The following is a 15,039-nucleotide window of genomic DNA, read 5'->3' as shown; positions in this document are numbered from 1 at the left end:
CCTATGGGGGGGGGGCTTGTTGAGGGGGGGTTTGTAAGGTGCGGTTAAGGAAAGATCTTTAGACTTGCACCCGATTGTATTGGACTGTAAACGCTGGGAATACAGTGGGCACAGTGTTACCAAACAACTTCAGCACTATACGCTGTACAAAAAATAAAGCAAAGCATTTGAAGGCATGATAGCTTACCCATTGATTTTAGCAGTTGCTCTGTAGTTTATGCATTTGTGGGACATAACAAACAGAAGTATGGCAATTACAAGATGGAGCATTTTACAATCCACCCATTCATTATAGTGCTGGCAAACATATCGCAAGAGTCCTCTAAAAGGTTTATTCCTGCACACATCAGCAACCTTCCTCTGTAATTTTAAGTGCTGGAGATCAGGCAAGTTTAGAGACGGACACCTCCCCCAGCAGACACGTGCCTCATTGCTACACCTCTGCATGATGCACTTAAAGCCCCCTCCATCAGACAGCTGAAGAAAGCAAGACTCGGCGTAAGAGTGTAATTGCTTGGACCTGGCGTAATGGCCAGAGCTGCCAACTTGGAGCTGGGGAACCAGGTTCAAGTCCCGGCGTTGGCTCAACGTCCTGAGATTCTGGGCAAGTCACCTCATCTCCCCATGCATACCAAAACATTTATGTGTCATCGTGTAAGATAACTGGGTTCAAATAAAGTGCTCCAATACCTTCAAGTCCATTGAGCTGTCTAAAGAAAAAGGAGGAAGACATTTTTCCACAAGGATTGCAGTGACAGTACAGGGAGGGTGACAGACATGTGAACAATCAGCGCAGCGCTTTTAGGGTCCATTACACAGAATTAATGTTCCAAAAAAGCACAGCTTCAAAAACTACATACAGTCGCAAAAAGACACTGATCACAAAGTAAGAATAAGCTCCAGCAACAACAACAAGTCCATCACACTGAGGCTAACTGGCTTGGGGCTTCGCAGTAGACACCTCCAGCAGCAATAGACCAGAGTTCCTATGAGAGTGTGGCTGCGAAATGACTCTCATGTAAGAAATTAAATTTACAGATTGAGTGAAACCGATTCCAGATAACCTAATGAAAGACATCAGATTGGGAAGACCTTTGACAAACTAATTAAGCCTCCGAACAAAAATGACAGCACTTTAAAAAGAAAAACAAAGCAAAATCTTAATCAAATAATTCCACGGAAGCGGATGGAAACAATACTTGGTCACTTGGAAACTGATAAGAAAAACACGAGGAAAACATGAGGAACAACAGGAAACAGTATGCTACAGCCAATAGAAATAGAGGAAAGGTAAGTGGCAAGCACAGGAATCAATGAAAAGCAAGGGGGTGTGATGTAAACCCCTTTTAAGATTTATATTGAATACAATAGATTTCACAAGCGCAGCACAAGCGCTGTGAAGATGAAACCTAAAAAAGGCATTACACTCTACACCCTAAATTGGGTAGATGATGTCATGCCCTTCTGGTCTTCAAAGTAGTGTTACATGGACAGAGCCAACAGGGCTGCGTCACTGGAATAGTTATGTTCTGGCCATCTCTAAATCAGGCGGGTGGACAAGGGTTTGGAGTGTTTACAACAGAGTACCCTGTCTGCTAGTCTCTAAATCAGGCCCTTGGAAATTACTCATTGTATTTTAATCTCTGCTTTGATTTTCATGTAGAGATCATTCTTGCAGCAACATCAGCAAAGTAAAACATATGAATGAGGCCAAGGTGGCAGGGCTGGAAGGTCACAGCTATTAACACAGACTAGCAATGCTGCAGTCACTGACTTAGGTAGTCATTCATTTCAAAGACTGAATGCCAGAACTGCTAGCTAGAGTGAGCGATGGACATCTGCATAGTCCAAATCCCTTCACACTGATGGCGTTCCCCAAAACTGAATGCATTAAGTAAATTTCCGCTGTTGTACAAATATGCAACAAGGCGCCTACCTAAGGAAAAGTGTGAAGGAGCAGACATCCATGTATTAGGGAACTTAAAAGGCTGTTGAGAGATGTGGGTGCATTGGGTGGAAATGTGTGAGGAGACAGAAACCCACAACATTTAATAGAAAAGCAATGTGCAAGAGGGAACAGGGACCCCATTTTTTTAATTTGCTTTATTTTATAAACATTCAAGAACCTTTAAGGTAAATACAACAAGGGAAGGTTGATGTATTTTTCTCTTTTTCCACATCTGTCTGAAACATTAATATAACTTTTTACTGCTGTTTCTTCAGACTTACACTTTTTCGATTACAAATATAAAATATTTGTGCAGTTTTCACGTTTCCTCAACGTCTTGTACCTATAATTGTATGCTTCACCAAGCAATCTGGAATCTTTCCAGGATATTTGGATGTCCCCAAGAAAACGATGACAATATGTTGGGTGGCAAAACTTCATTATTCAGCACAATTTCATAGGCATGCGCTAAAATACAATATGTTTTAGTTTCAAGTAATAAACTCTAGGTATGCAATTTTACCTTTCCTATCATTGTTAAAAGAAATCCACATTGCATTATTTTACTGAAAAAAATTATATATTCCATGCCTTTACACTAGCGCTTTATTGTGAACGCTCTATTTCATATTTATCACATATAAGCCATTGATATGTTACATGACAAAATTTGTAAAATGCAGCTTTTATATTAATCTGCAGCACCCATCAACCATATAATTTTTGGGTTTGTCAACAGTTTGTATAAAAAAGTGCTAACAGCTATCTTATAGGTGGAAAATGGTGGGATAAATTACTGGTTGTTTAGGAAGGAATGGAAAGATTCTAGTGAACAGAAAGTGCGTATGTAAATCCATTGTTTAGAGTAAGTGGGGACTAGAAGAAGTATGGAAACAGGGAAGATAGGCAGAATAACCAGGTCCTGAAACACAGACCCTTGAAGGATGAATGTGAGAAAGGAAGAGACAATCCGATAGATAGTTAGCTGTCTAGGCTCCTTTGCGAACACCTCTGGGCATTTGACTGAAGCTGACCACATGTTACACTCAGCAAAAGAGCACAGAGAGCAAGGGTAGTAAACACTGCCAGGATCCTACAAGCAACCCAGCCAGGTGTCATGAATAATGCATGTTAGGACCAAGAGATATGCAACCCTGTTCCAGGGTAACCCTTGTCTGAGCACTGGGCACATGTGGGGGCGTTGAGCGGACTATAAGAATGTGGGGTATTTTATACCCTACAGACTTTGTTGATAGCTAATAGCACCAGTAAAACTACAGACCCCGAAATACAGAGCGTGAGTCTTGCTCACACGCACTCTGTCAATAGCATGGTAGCATCAGGGCAGGTAGGCCTATAAATAGCGCTTACGCCCACAACATGCTGCCGATTATTGCTGAATTGCAGCAAGTTGGAGAGAGACTCTGTTGGTATTTCTACTGGTGCAGTAAGGGTGCTCTTGCACCCGGTAACCTTTTGTTCTGCACATTTCTGCCATGTACTGTGGTTTCAAAGGTGGGCGTGCACAATTTATTCCATGTGATGCCTCTAGTAAGATTGAATGTTCCACCGGGAGTGGCTTACCCCTCCGTTCAGAGCCTGATGAACATTTAAGGGTACAGGCGGTGTAGGAGAAGCTGCACGTAAGTTGAAAAAGTGTTGCCTTGCATTTGGTATGTTCGCTGATTTTTTTGATTTTTTTGCAGATTATATAGCACAAACTCGACCCGAAGGTATTAGAACGCTTTGCATGAGCACAATTTACGTTACAAGGACACACATTCATGATTGAAGGTGGGACATAAAATCTGAGTGCAGTAACAGTGTATATCAGGTGTATATGACATATATTTGATACTTTGTCCATTATCGATATTGCACTCCGGGTGCTTTGATGGAAATTAGCACAGCTGAGATTTGGAAGTGAAATTACATTGCAGTCAGTGCGAAATGGTGGCAAATAGTGCTTTTGGATAGAAGATGGCGGCATGTGACCTTTCCCCCACACTACTACGTGTGTTGAATCAGGTAAACAGTTCACTTAATCAAATCGTTGATTTTTGCCCACCTCTAAAGGCCAACCGCCATCATTGGCCCTTCATTAGACAACCTATTTACACAAATTGAAAGGCAAATAATCAAGCTATACAACAATAGTTGAAAGCTAATGTCAATGTTAAAGGACAAAAAAAGAGAGGATATGAGAGGTCAGGTGTTCTTATATAAATCTTGTACTTCTTTTATTCACTATACAGTTCGACACAGCCAACGCGTTTCGCCCACAATACGGGCTTCTTCAGGGCATAAAACAGTTAGCAAGTCCCCTCAGAACACAGCTATCATTCGCCGGTGCAGTCTTGCACCCTCGCTAAGGTCAATATCTTCATAAGTTGTGCATCATACATATATTCGTTCAAACCAATAAATGGTCAATGGATTCTCGTTTGACCTCACGTCAGATGCTTTATGAGCAGTGCTTTCTGTATGCACTTTTTCGTACCGCTCTGTCAATCTTCAATGGAAATTTCAAAACTCATCATGTTTGCAGCCGTGTACGGCCATCATCGGCTAAGTGTACCTCGGTATCTCGAATCAAGGAAATAGTGCTGCTGACATTTATGAAGTGAAATAACTTTGCATTTATATGCGCTATAGTGGAAAATAAGCGCTGCAATCAGATGGTGTGAGATCTCATTGTACTTTTATTTTCTGCCTTAACAAGGGTTTTTTAAAGAGTCCTTGAGTTATTGCTCTTCCCCTGTGAAGCAAAGCTTCATATCTCCAATGGTGGGTAAAGTGTACGATCGCAGAAAATAAGTCTCTTGTGTAGAGATACTGTTACTTGTTTGTATATAAAAGGAGGGAAGAATAACACTCTCTTACATTTTTTATTATTGCAGAAAAGCATCATTAGGAGATTACTGGGACAGGAAATACATATATGTACCCTACTCCATAACCAAAAGTCTGGATTTTTACTTTGCAGGTAAAGTGCATAATTCCGATGAGTAAATGTGATGAGGCAAGAAGCAGAAATGCTAATGTTCTCTTTTTCTCTTCTGGTCTCCTTCCCCCAGCTGTTCCTATCCCATTCTCTTCCCTCACTTGATCACTTCAATATCCTGCACTTGTATATCATTCAGAATTGAGGCAATTTGTCTGGCTGACAACGTAAGGCAATTTTTATAGATGAGTGCACACTACCCTCTCTTTCCTCCCACCTCCACAAGATCAGTAAAATAAATAACTGAGGGCAGCCCTATCCTACTTTCCGTTTCTTTCCACCCACAATCACTTTCCTAACATTAGAGAGAGTACCCATCAGGTTTTAAGAGGCGCTGCTGAGTATGTTTAAAGTGTTTAGACCGAATTGAGAGGATGTGTATTTGTACTACGATTGTTGGTATCGAGTGAAGTGAGGAATAGATTGATGGAAAATTCGTCATGGCCAAGGGCTGACCATGGGACTGAGGGACCACTGAGCGCTGGAAATAATGGGTTTTTTAATGTATTTGCAGATGTGTGTCCGGTGAAACCTGATTGGACAAAGATCTCAAACTAACCAGAATAAAGCAAAGGATGAGCAGATTACTTAGATAGCCTTTAGGATGTATTTGAAAGGTACTTGGGATTAGCTTTTCCAATGAAGATGGCTCAGGAGGCTATAGGTGGAATCTATGTATAGGGATTGCTACCAAATGTAAGAAGTCCATTATTGACCATATGCCCCGGATAGCAGACAAAGAAGTTAGGAGAATTAGTATCCGTCGCTAATCACAGCATATCTTCTCAAGATTGAAAGGGAGAATTTTGAATCGAAGTTGATATCACAAAAATTACTGCACATACTGTGAAAGGGATGGACAGGGGATCCCAAAGGAGGATCAGAGAGGGAAAGAAGAGGAGGATAGGGTGGTGGAAGATGGGTAAGAGGAAACAGATGAGCAGAATCCCCAGATAATGTAGGGTCTTGTTTTGTCTGCTATCAGCTGAAGCAAGATTGTACAAAAACAGTGTCTAGTGTGTGTGGTCTTAATGACGACCTGAGTTTCTTCAGATCACACAGAATTTCAACCATCAATTTTATCTCAGCTTGAGAGGTTCTGACTGTGCCATGAACATCTTATGTTTTGTAGACCAGAAGGGTCCTTATATAGCTTGCTTTATTAATGGTAACCATACCACTTTCCTTGCTGACACTGGTGCTAGCCACTCTGCTTTAAAAATGTCTGAATTTATTCTGGAAGACATGTGCCCACAAAGGCATAAATATCATCTCTAGTACAGGATCACCGAGCAACCCAGTACTCTTCTCTGCCCTGTAAAAGAATTTCAATCTACCTAATATTGAGTTCTATAAATTCCGATGTATTAAAACTGCTCTAAGCAAATTGAAGCCCCCTCACACAGCAGACATGCCAGCGCTACTGGCAACCATTAAAAGAAGAGGGCACTCAGCCTCACAATTATACAGGCTACTGGACCCACATATTGGACAAAATCTAAAATTATTCATTAAGAAATAGGAATTCCACTTCCAGACAATCGGTGCCCACCACTCGAAGAAACAACATGGCGCAAGATCTGGACCTCCCTGTTTCAAGCCCAAATCACGCCTGCCCTTGCTCGGTAATGATGCTGGTCTATCCACAAAACATATAGGACCCCTTGAAGACTAGACAAACTGGGACTAAGGGATTCAGACACATGTTTGATTTGGGGGAGTCTCCTGGGGATCTTCAACATGTGTTCTCTACCTGCAAGATGGCTTCCATACTATTGACCAAAATTCAGGAACTACTGCATCGGATTACTAGCATCCCGATATAAATAGATTTCCTGATGACGACCCTGAGCTTTCCAGCCAACTCACTCAAGAAGGAGTTTGACTACTCCACCTCCTTACTGACAGATCTTCTCCTCTTCCTAGAAACCAAAACCATCCTCCCTGATTGGAAATCCCCTACGCCTTAAGCGTTTGACAAAAGTAGGATCTTATGATGCTCAGAAGGGCGCACAACATCCTATACTCAAAACGTAATGGAGCCGTCATCCTCCGAGACTTAAGGGATGCTTTTGACCTCAATTTACAAAAAACAAACAGCCATAATATGCCTTATGCGACCCGCAGGTGTTAAAGGACATATCCATGGCCCTACATAATTTCTGCCCAATGTAGCCATAGCCCTCTATCCCCCTCATCCTCTCTCTCCTCTTACACTTTCACTCTTCAACCAGAGGACCTGGTCTGTGTGCACTCCAACCAGGATAAACCCACCATTACGGAACCTCGTCTCATATCTACAAAATGAACCAGCCCATGTTCATGCTATAACATCTATCGCTATAATTGCAAGGTTTAAATGATTGGTAATGTGTAGATCAATATTGGTTCACCTAGTTTCAGAGACATTTGGAGTGTATGACTTATTTGTACTGTGACTGCAGCTCTTGTCTCTTCTGTTGTTTGTTTTCCTTTTCTTTGACAATAAATCAAATTCTCTGGAAAAAAAAGTCTGAATTTCCCTCATTACTTCTCCCGGGCGCATCTATGAATACAGTTGGTATTTATTACTAACAAGTCCCTCTTCCATTTCCATGAGACCTATTACTGATAAACATCCTTTTTTGCTCAGTTCAGTCTTTCCTGCAAATTTCAGTGCAAGCTCAATTGCACTGTTATGTACCCCAGATGGTATTTACATAAACATACTTCAACAGTGTGAGAACTAAGTACTAATGCTCCTATGTGAAATTATTAATTGCCAACCTAGTGAAAATAAGACTGTTGTTAACAGATTTAGCCAATTTGCTTTTCCAGGTACCATCCACATTGTAGTCCACAGGGGCCAATGATGCGAGATTCAACTATGGAGCCCATAAAAATCAAGGTCCACTCACAGAAAAAGCTACACAAAATACTCCAGTACCCACTGAATCCTGAGGGAGAAGAAGTAATCTGTCCTGCAATAGCAGATTTGACTGAGCAGGGAGTTTTAGTACCAATTGTACCCCTGACCCAAAAAAGGGAAAGGGCCTACCTGTAAAGATATGCATGCAATTAATAATGTAGGTATTCCAAGTTTCCACGTGGTTCCTTACCCTGCCACCATCCTTTTCCTGCATCTGTGCAAATTCCCAATGGCTCCCAATGGTGGACCTTTGTTCTGTTTTCTTTTCTGTCTCCATTCACAAGGGAAGCCAATATCATCATTCCTTTTCCCAAGATTTAAAGAAAGATTTGGACACACTTGTTTTCCAAGAGTGCTCCACTTTGGTTCCATACATTGATGATTTGTTGTTGGCCTCTTTAACTCTGGGTCACTGCAAGGTGGACTCCATCTACCTTGTTACCAAATTGGATTCAGAAAGGCCATAAGGCTTCAAAACCTTAGTCATGACATTTCTGCTGCCAAATACCACCAAATCAAGTTGAAGCCATCCAGCACCAGGATACTCTAACGAGTGATAGTGCACTTCACAAATACACATAACATAACATTAACATAACACAACATAACATATCATCCTTAAGTTGCCCCTTCCCATCATTGTTTCCCAGGTACATACTTTTCTGGTATGGCTGGGTATCAAAGGCAGTGGATCCTGGACTATGACAAAATGGCAAAGCCCTTACAAGATCAGAAAAGATAACCCAGAACCCCTTGCTGTGGACAAGGGAGGCCACAAATGCATTAGTTAAAATCAAGATGGTATTGACTTCTGTGCCCGCCCTTGGGTGTCCTGGTGTCCACCCCAGGGATTCTTGAACATGCTAAACACTTTACTTTGTATTGCCATGGCCATAATTGTTTTGGATTTGTAGTGTTAGTTCATCGAGATCATAAAACGTCTGTAGCTTATTATTCCTCAAACTTGAAATAAGTAGCGTCTGGGCACCCACCATATTTGCGCTTTGTAGCTGCCACTGCAAATCTTGCTGAAGCTTCTGAAATATTGAACTGAATTCCCCTTTAACTGTAGCTGTACCACAAGCTGATGTTGCTCTCCAGCTCACCACAAAGACACAACATCTCTCAACAGCCCTGTAGTCCTAGTACGAGAGTCTATTGTTGTCAGCTTCTCACATCCCCCTTGCCCGTTGTCCAACCCTAAAGCCTGATTTGCTGATTCTTACTCTAGTGAAGGAGAACCCAGTGACTATTTGCTTATCACTGCCCATTTTACTAAGTTCCAGATTGACCTGACTTTGAAGATTGATTTTGTCTCAGAAATAATGATGGTGATCTAGTTACAGGGTATACTGTGTGTATGGTATACCTTATTGTGGAGAGTTGCCATTTACCAAAAGTGATGTCTTCCCAAGTGGCTGAGCTTGTCACTCTTACCAGAGCCTGCTTTTTAGCCAAAGAAAAGATTATGACTTTATACACCGATTCAAAGTATGTGTTTACACAGGCGATGACTTTGGGCTACTTTGGATGTTAAGGATGTTCTTCACAAATGCTGGAAACCACATTAATAAAGAGCAGTATGATCACAATCTTCTCAGTACACTGCAATCACATAAGAAGGTGGCCATGATTGACTCCAGTGCATACCTACACCCACATGACAATGTTTCTAAAGGGAACACCCTGACTGGATAAAAATGCAGCCTTATCTGAACACGCTGATATTACCTTGTATGCTGTGAGAACTGATTTGTTTCTTATACCATCTCTGGAAGATATGTTTCTGGTACAAGATCAAGTATCTGGATGCGAAAAACAATATTGGATCAAATAGAAATATGAAATGCAGTGGCAGCCGCATGCATGGAAAAGTGGTGGTGGCGCACTGGGGAGTAAAAAATAAAAAATAAAACGAACTTCCTGTCGCCGCCATGCTCTTCAGCTCCCAATGCACAGGAGCTACACACTAATGTAAATAATGTAAAGATTAGTTAAAGGATTGGACACAGTAAAATGAATCACACACAGTTTGTGTGGGGAATTCATGATCCATATTTTGTAGTGCCAGTATCCAAGCTTTTAGTTCTGCCAACTGCACTGTGCAGTCCCCTAGGGAATGAGTGTGTGTTTTCCCAGGACAGAACTTTCCATCATGCATGCGTCCTTTCACATTGCTCATGCCATGGATTATTGCTGTTTCATTCCTACGGCCTGCTGGGCAGAACCATCGGTATAAATGATGCATTCATATCGATCTAGAGGCATAATTACATTCGGCAGAGGATATTCTTGTTCGTACTGCAGGAATGCTTGTGTTTGTAATGTAGAGTCTGCAATCTACTTCTGTTGCAATGAGAGAGTTAGCCCATTGAATCCATTCTGGATGTAATGTTTTAGCATTTGGGATGCTTGCTTTTGTAACTGCCTCTAGGGTCGCTACCGGGGTCACGACAATTAATGCATTTCCCCAGCACTAGTGCACTCTCTCACTACAGCAGTCTGTACTGCTGTATTTTCTCAGTTGGTATAAAACGCATTTCAGCGCTCATGTACAAATGTGATTTGTATTGCTTTCATTGAAAGTGATATATGTGTACCCAGTTGCTTCAGGAACTAAGCGGAAAATCAGGTTAGTTGTGTTAACACGTGTATGTAAATGTTTGGAAACTATCATCTCAGCTTGTATGGAACGCAGAATATGTGTATGTTCCTGTGTCCAATCATGTACTGAAAAATCAGGTTTCATTCAGTCGTTGAAAGGTTTCACCCTTTCTGCATAATCCAAAATGAAAAAATCCTAAAATGAATTGTGGTCTTTTCAGAGTCCCTGGAGGCTGGAGTAGTGAAACATTTTCTAAAAACTGTGCCACAAGGCTTTTTCCTTCACGAGACAACTTGTATCCTAAAGCAAAATGTGAGTGAAATTAAATTTGTATCCCAGGTGGGCGAACCCAAGGTTCTAGGTTCACCCTAAACAAGTGTTCCATTAATTCATTGTCCGTCAGATCGATGTCATCTACACAGGACAATGCCTCCTCATCAAAATTTTGAAATAACTCTGTTACTCTGGCTGAAAAAAGCCCTGGGCTATTCTCATACCCCTGTGGTAATCGGCAAAATTGGCGTTAAGAACCCAGTGCTTAGAATGCTGACAAATATCTGCTCCTAGGTGCTATATTTGGGCAGAAAAATCCATTTGAGATGTCTAGTGTTGTTTTGCATTATTTCGCACTATGCTATTCATTAGTGCACCACTGTGTGAATTTTGTACTGCACACGTACATGTGGATGCTTTTAAATGTCTATAATATAAGGCTAGATGATAAAAATTGTTAGGTTTGATCACCGTAAACAAGGGATTATTCATAGGTGAGGTGCAATTCTCTATCACACCCTGGTATTCAAATTGATCTAGGATCTTCCTGATTTGTCTCTTTGCCTCATACTTAATTTGGTATCGTCTCTGTGATTTAGGAATTAATTTCAATGGGATTTCATAATGGGGTGACTCATCATCCTACCCAACGTGATTGCGATAAAGTGCTGAAGCCAGCGCTAACGCCCACTCCTGGGCACATTAATTTTTAACTGATTCTCGTATTAAGTCGGAGAAAGCAGGTAAAATAACTTCTTCTCCCATTGGGCAATCCACTGTGAAATCAGGTGGCCAATCCTTTGTGGCCAAAAAACGCCATAGCCATATGTCAGGTTCTCCCAAAAGAGACCCTTCACTCGCCTGGGTATGTCCCCCTCCATTTGGTATAAACGATGTGGGACACTTACCCTTGTTTACGGTGTTTCCACTGTGATATGCGTACTCAGCCCTACTGCCAATAAACCATCAGGTTCCGGTGAGCTATTGTGACCTCTGCCTCGCTGTGTAGTATAGTCACTGCCCATTCCCCATTCAGAATCAGAGTCCTCAGTAGCTTAGGTATTTCTAATTTTATTACCAGCTACCTTCTTTTTAAATTGAGGTTTATAAGCCTTTTGTTTGTCTTCCTCTTTAATGATGTAGTCACGATGTGTCTCCCTTTTCAACCTGACTCGTTCTTCCGCTCTGTGCTCTGACCATCTGTCTCTCTGCGAACATTTTTTGGATGACTCCTGAAAGGAACGAGAGGAACGTGTATCAGTATTCTGATATCTGTCAGGCTTCCTTATATTTTTACGGTTTCTCAAATTGCATTTTCTCTTGGTGTGATCCTGTTGAGGAGACTTACCCTGTGACTGTGTTTTGTTCTGTTTTTTTGTTGTTTTTTTTTTACTATCCCATTTAGAGTTATCCTTTTCAGAACTGCTCTTAACTATTGGTTTCCCAAGTCTGGCTCCCAGATTATCTGTACCAAGCGAAGCACATGTATCATCGATAATCTTAGGCAATTCTTGCTCCTGCTGTGCTGGAGTGAATTACCTCAGGCGTTGGCATATAGCCACAGCCACTGCCTCCCCTTTTATGTTACTTAACATAATTGCAGATACCTGGGCAGAATTGCCCATCAGTTTCACCCCCAGATCTGGGGCAGGCTCTGCCCTGTACTCATTTTGTATTTGTTTTAGTACATCTGGTATAACTGCTATTGAGGGGGTACCATGAGTTTTGGTATAAACGGCATCGAAGATTGTACCCCAAGTGACACGATCTTCTATTCTGTGTTTTTCCTGCGGACCTGTATGGGCAAAAACTGCTTCAAGCTGTGCTGTTGTCTGCACTATCCAGAACCTGATTTGCTCCTGGCTGGTGGAAATCTTTCCCATAACGGTGTTCAGTGTTTGGGGGCTAATACCTGTAGTAGTCATTTGAGGTTGTGCAGCTTGAGCACTCCTTGCAGGTTTATCTATTAATATTCTCATTGTGTATTGTGTAAGATTCCTGTACATGTTTACTAAATCTCTATAAAGTAGCAATGTCTGGATGTGGTGTATATGAAGCAAAACCGCCCAGACACTCCTTCCTTGCTGAGCGGATCGAGTCTTTCGTTTTCTGTGGTATGGGGTAGGGCGCCTTTCAACCAATTAATAGGCTGTTGGTAAGCTAATGGGACTTCTATGTCCACGTATGGGAAATACTCTTCAGGTGGTTTATCTTCAATGTAAGAATGGTGCAACTGTGTATGTGCACCTGGGCATTTAACCCATGAGAAGAATACATCTGTTCAGCCTGCTTCCTGTGCCTCAACCACAAAGGGAACATCTCCACCTATTGCCAGAGGCCATGTTGTAATAATTTCATAGTAACTGCCTGTCTGCAATTTTCTCTAACATTTAGAGCTGTTGCATGCTGCTCAACATCCTCAGCTTATTTGGTCATTGTCAGAGAAGAAGTATTTAGTTAAAATATTTATAGAAATATGGTATGCACGATGTGGGAACTTCTAATCTTCCAAGCTTGAATAGCCTACAGCCAATGCATAGGGTATAACTGCGCAGCTGAGGCAGATTTGTTTCCCTTCCCACTTCGGACATCTCCAGTTTAAATGTGATTAGAGCTCTCTGAGAAAACACAACTGAGGCTGCTCAGCTTGAGCTTCAAATAAGAACCTAAACAATGCTGGTGGTGCCATGTCATGTAGTTCCTACTAATCCGTAGGATCAGCGCATTTGTTTGGACAACATAACCTAGGTGCTTGGTACCAAGACTGATTCCAGGACCCCCGCAAGATCTGTCAGCCTATAGACCAGCTAGCTCACAGTGCCACCATAACCCCCCCTAACCTACCAGGGAGCAAATGGTTTCTGGAAGCCACTGAACATGACAACCCTGTCCCCTCAGGGATTGTGGAAACAGTACAGAACCTTTTGCTCAGTCACTCAAGCTCTCTTATTGTCAGAGAAGTATACAGAGAATACACAGTGGAACATTTTCAATAAAGTTATTGAACCAACGTTATTCTTGCATAAAATATGTGTGCTGCAATGATTAATAGACAGGAGCAGATAAACATGATTGCAAGCACCAAAAGCGTGAATAGTAGATATAGTTCTACCATGGTGCTAAAACAGGCAGAAATCAAGCATACTCCTACTATTCGATCCCTACTCTAAGTGTACCCAGAGTGTGTGTAGGTGTAGAGCCAAGAATCCCCCCAAGGGACGATCCAACCCTATTACCTGTTGGGAAAGAATGAAAGACCCCCATCTTGAACTGGACACCCCTTTCGAGGTGCCAAACCGCTGAGTGGTGAAGTCGCAGCATGCATGAACCCTCTGTGTCAGCTGAAGTGCCTCCTCTACTAATCTATTGGAATGCTCATCTTTTATAATAGGAAGCAGCCTCATGGCCTGGCAGCTGAGGATACTTACCATATGTTAGAGGGCGACCTCAGAGGAGCCCGGAGGGGGCCCCGACTATCCTGAGACCAACCCTCGAGGTATCGTAGCCGGGCACTGGCGGGAGACTCCTCAGGGGAGGAATCTCGTATCTAGGTTCGTACACTCGGCCCCACACGACAAAGAGACGCCACACCGTGAGTTCTTAAGAACAAATCTTTATCAAATCGAAGTCGTAGGATCTTTATGATCAGCACGGCAAATATATATACAAGTAGAGCACGGGCTCAAAGAGTCTCGGGGGTAGTAGGAGGTAGCGGGACAGTCTTTGGGGAGCTGGATCAAATACAGGGGCGTACCCGGCGCACAGCTCACAATCCTCGAGCTGGGGGATACGCTTGCCGTCGTCGGGGTCCGGCGGGACCAGGAGAGTCTGTGGGAGCCGCGAGTCGCTCAGCAGGGCTCAAGCACAAGTTCGGAGGTCTTACGATCTTCAGGGAGCCGCGAGTCACTCAGCAGGGCTCAAGCACAAGTTCGGAGGTCTTACGATCTTCAGGGAGCCGCGAGTCACTCAGCAGGGCTCAAGCACAAGTTCGGAGGTCTTACAATCTTCAGGGAGCCGCGAGTCACTCAGCAGGGCTCAAGCACAAGTTCGGAGGTCTTACGATCTTCAGGGAGCCGCGAGTCACTCAGCAGGGCTCAAGCACAAGTTCGGAGGTCTTACGATCTTCAGGGAGCCGCGAGTCACTCAGCAGGGCTCAGGTGTTTCCAAAGGCGAATCTGTTGATAGTCCCAGAGCACCCCTTGTTATAGGTCGACTCCTCTTTGATGTCCGGAGTCTGGGCAGGCAGGGGTCTTGTCACCTGGGGGCCGCTTGTCGGGGTTTCCTGCCATTGTCTTTTGATC

The sequence above is a fragment of the Triturus cristatus genome, chromosome 7, assembly GCF_964204655.1.
Source record: "Triturus cristatus chromosome 7, aTriCri1.1, whole genome shotgun sequence".
Classification (NCBI taxonomy): Eukaryota; Metazoa; Chordata; class Amphibia; order Caudata; family Salamandridae; genus Triturus; species Triturus cristatus.
This window is presented reverse-complemented; position numbering follows the sequence as displayed.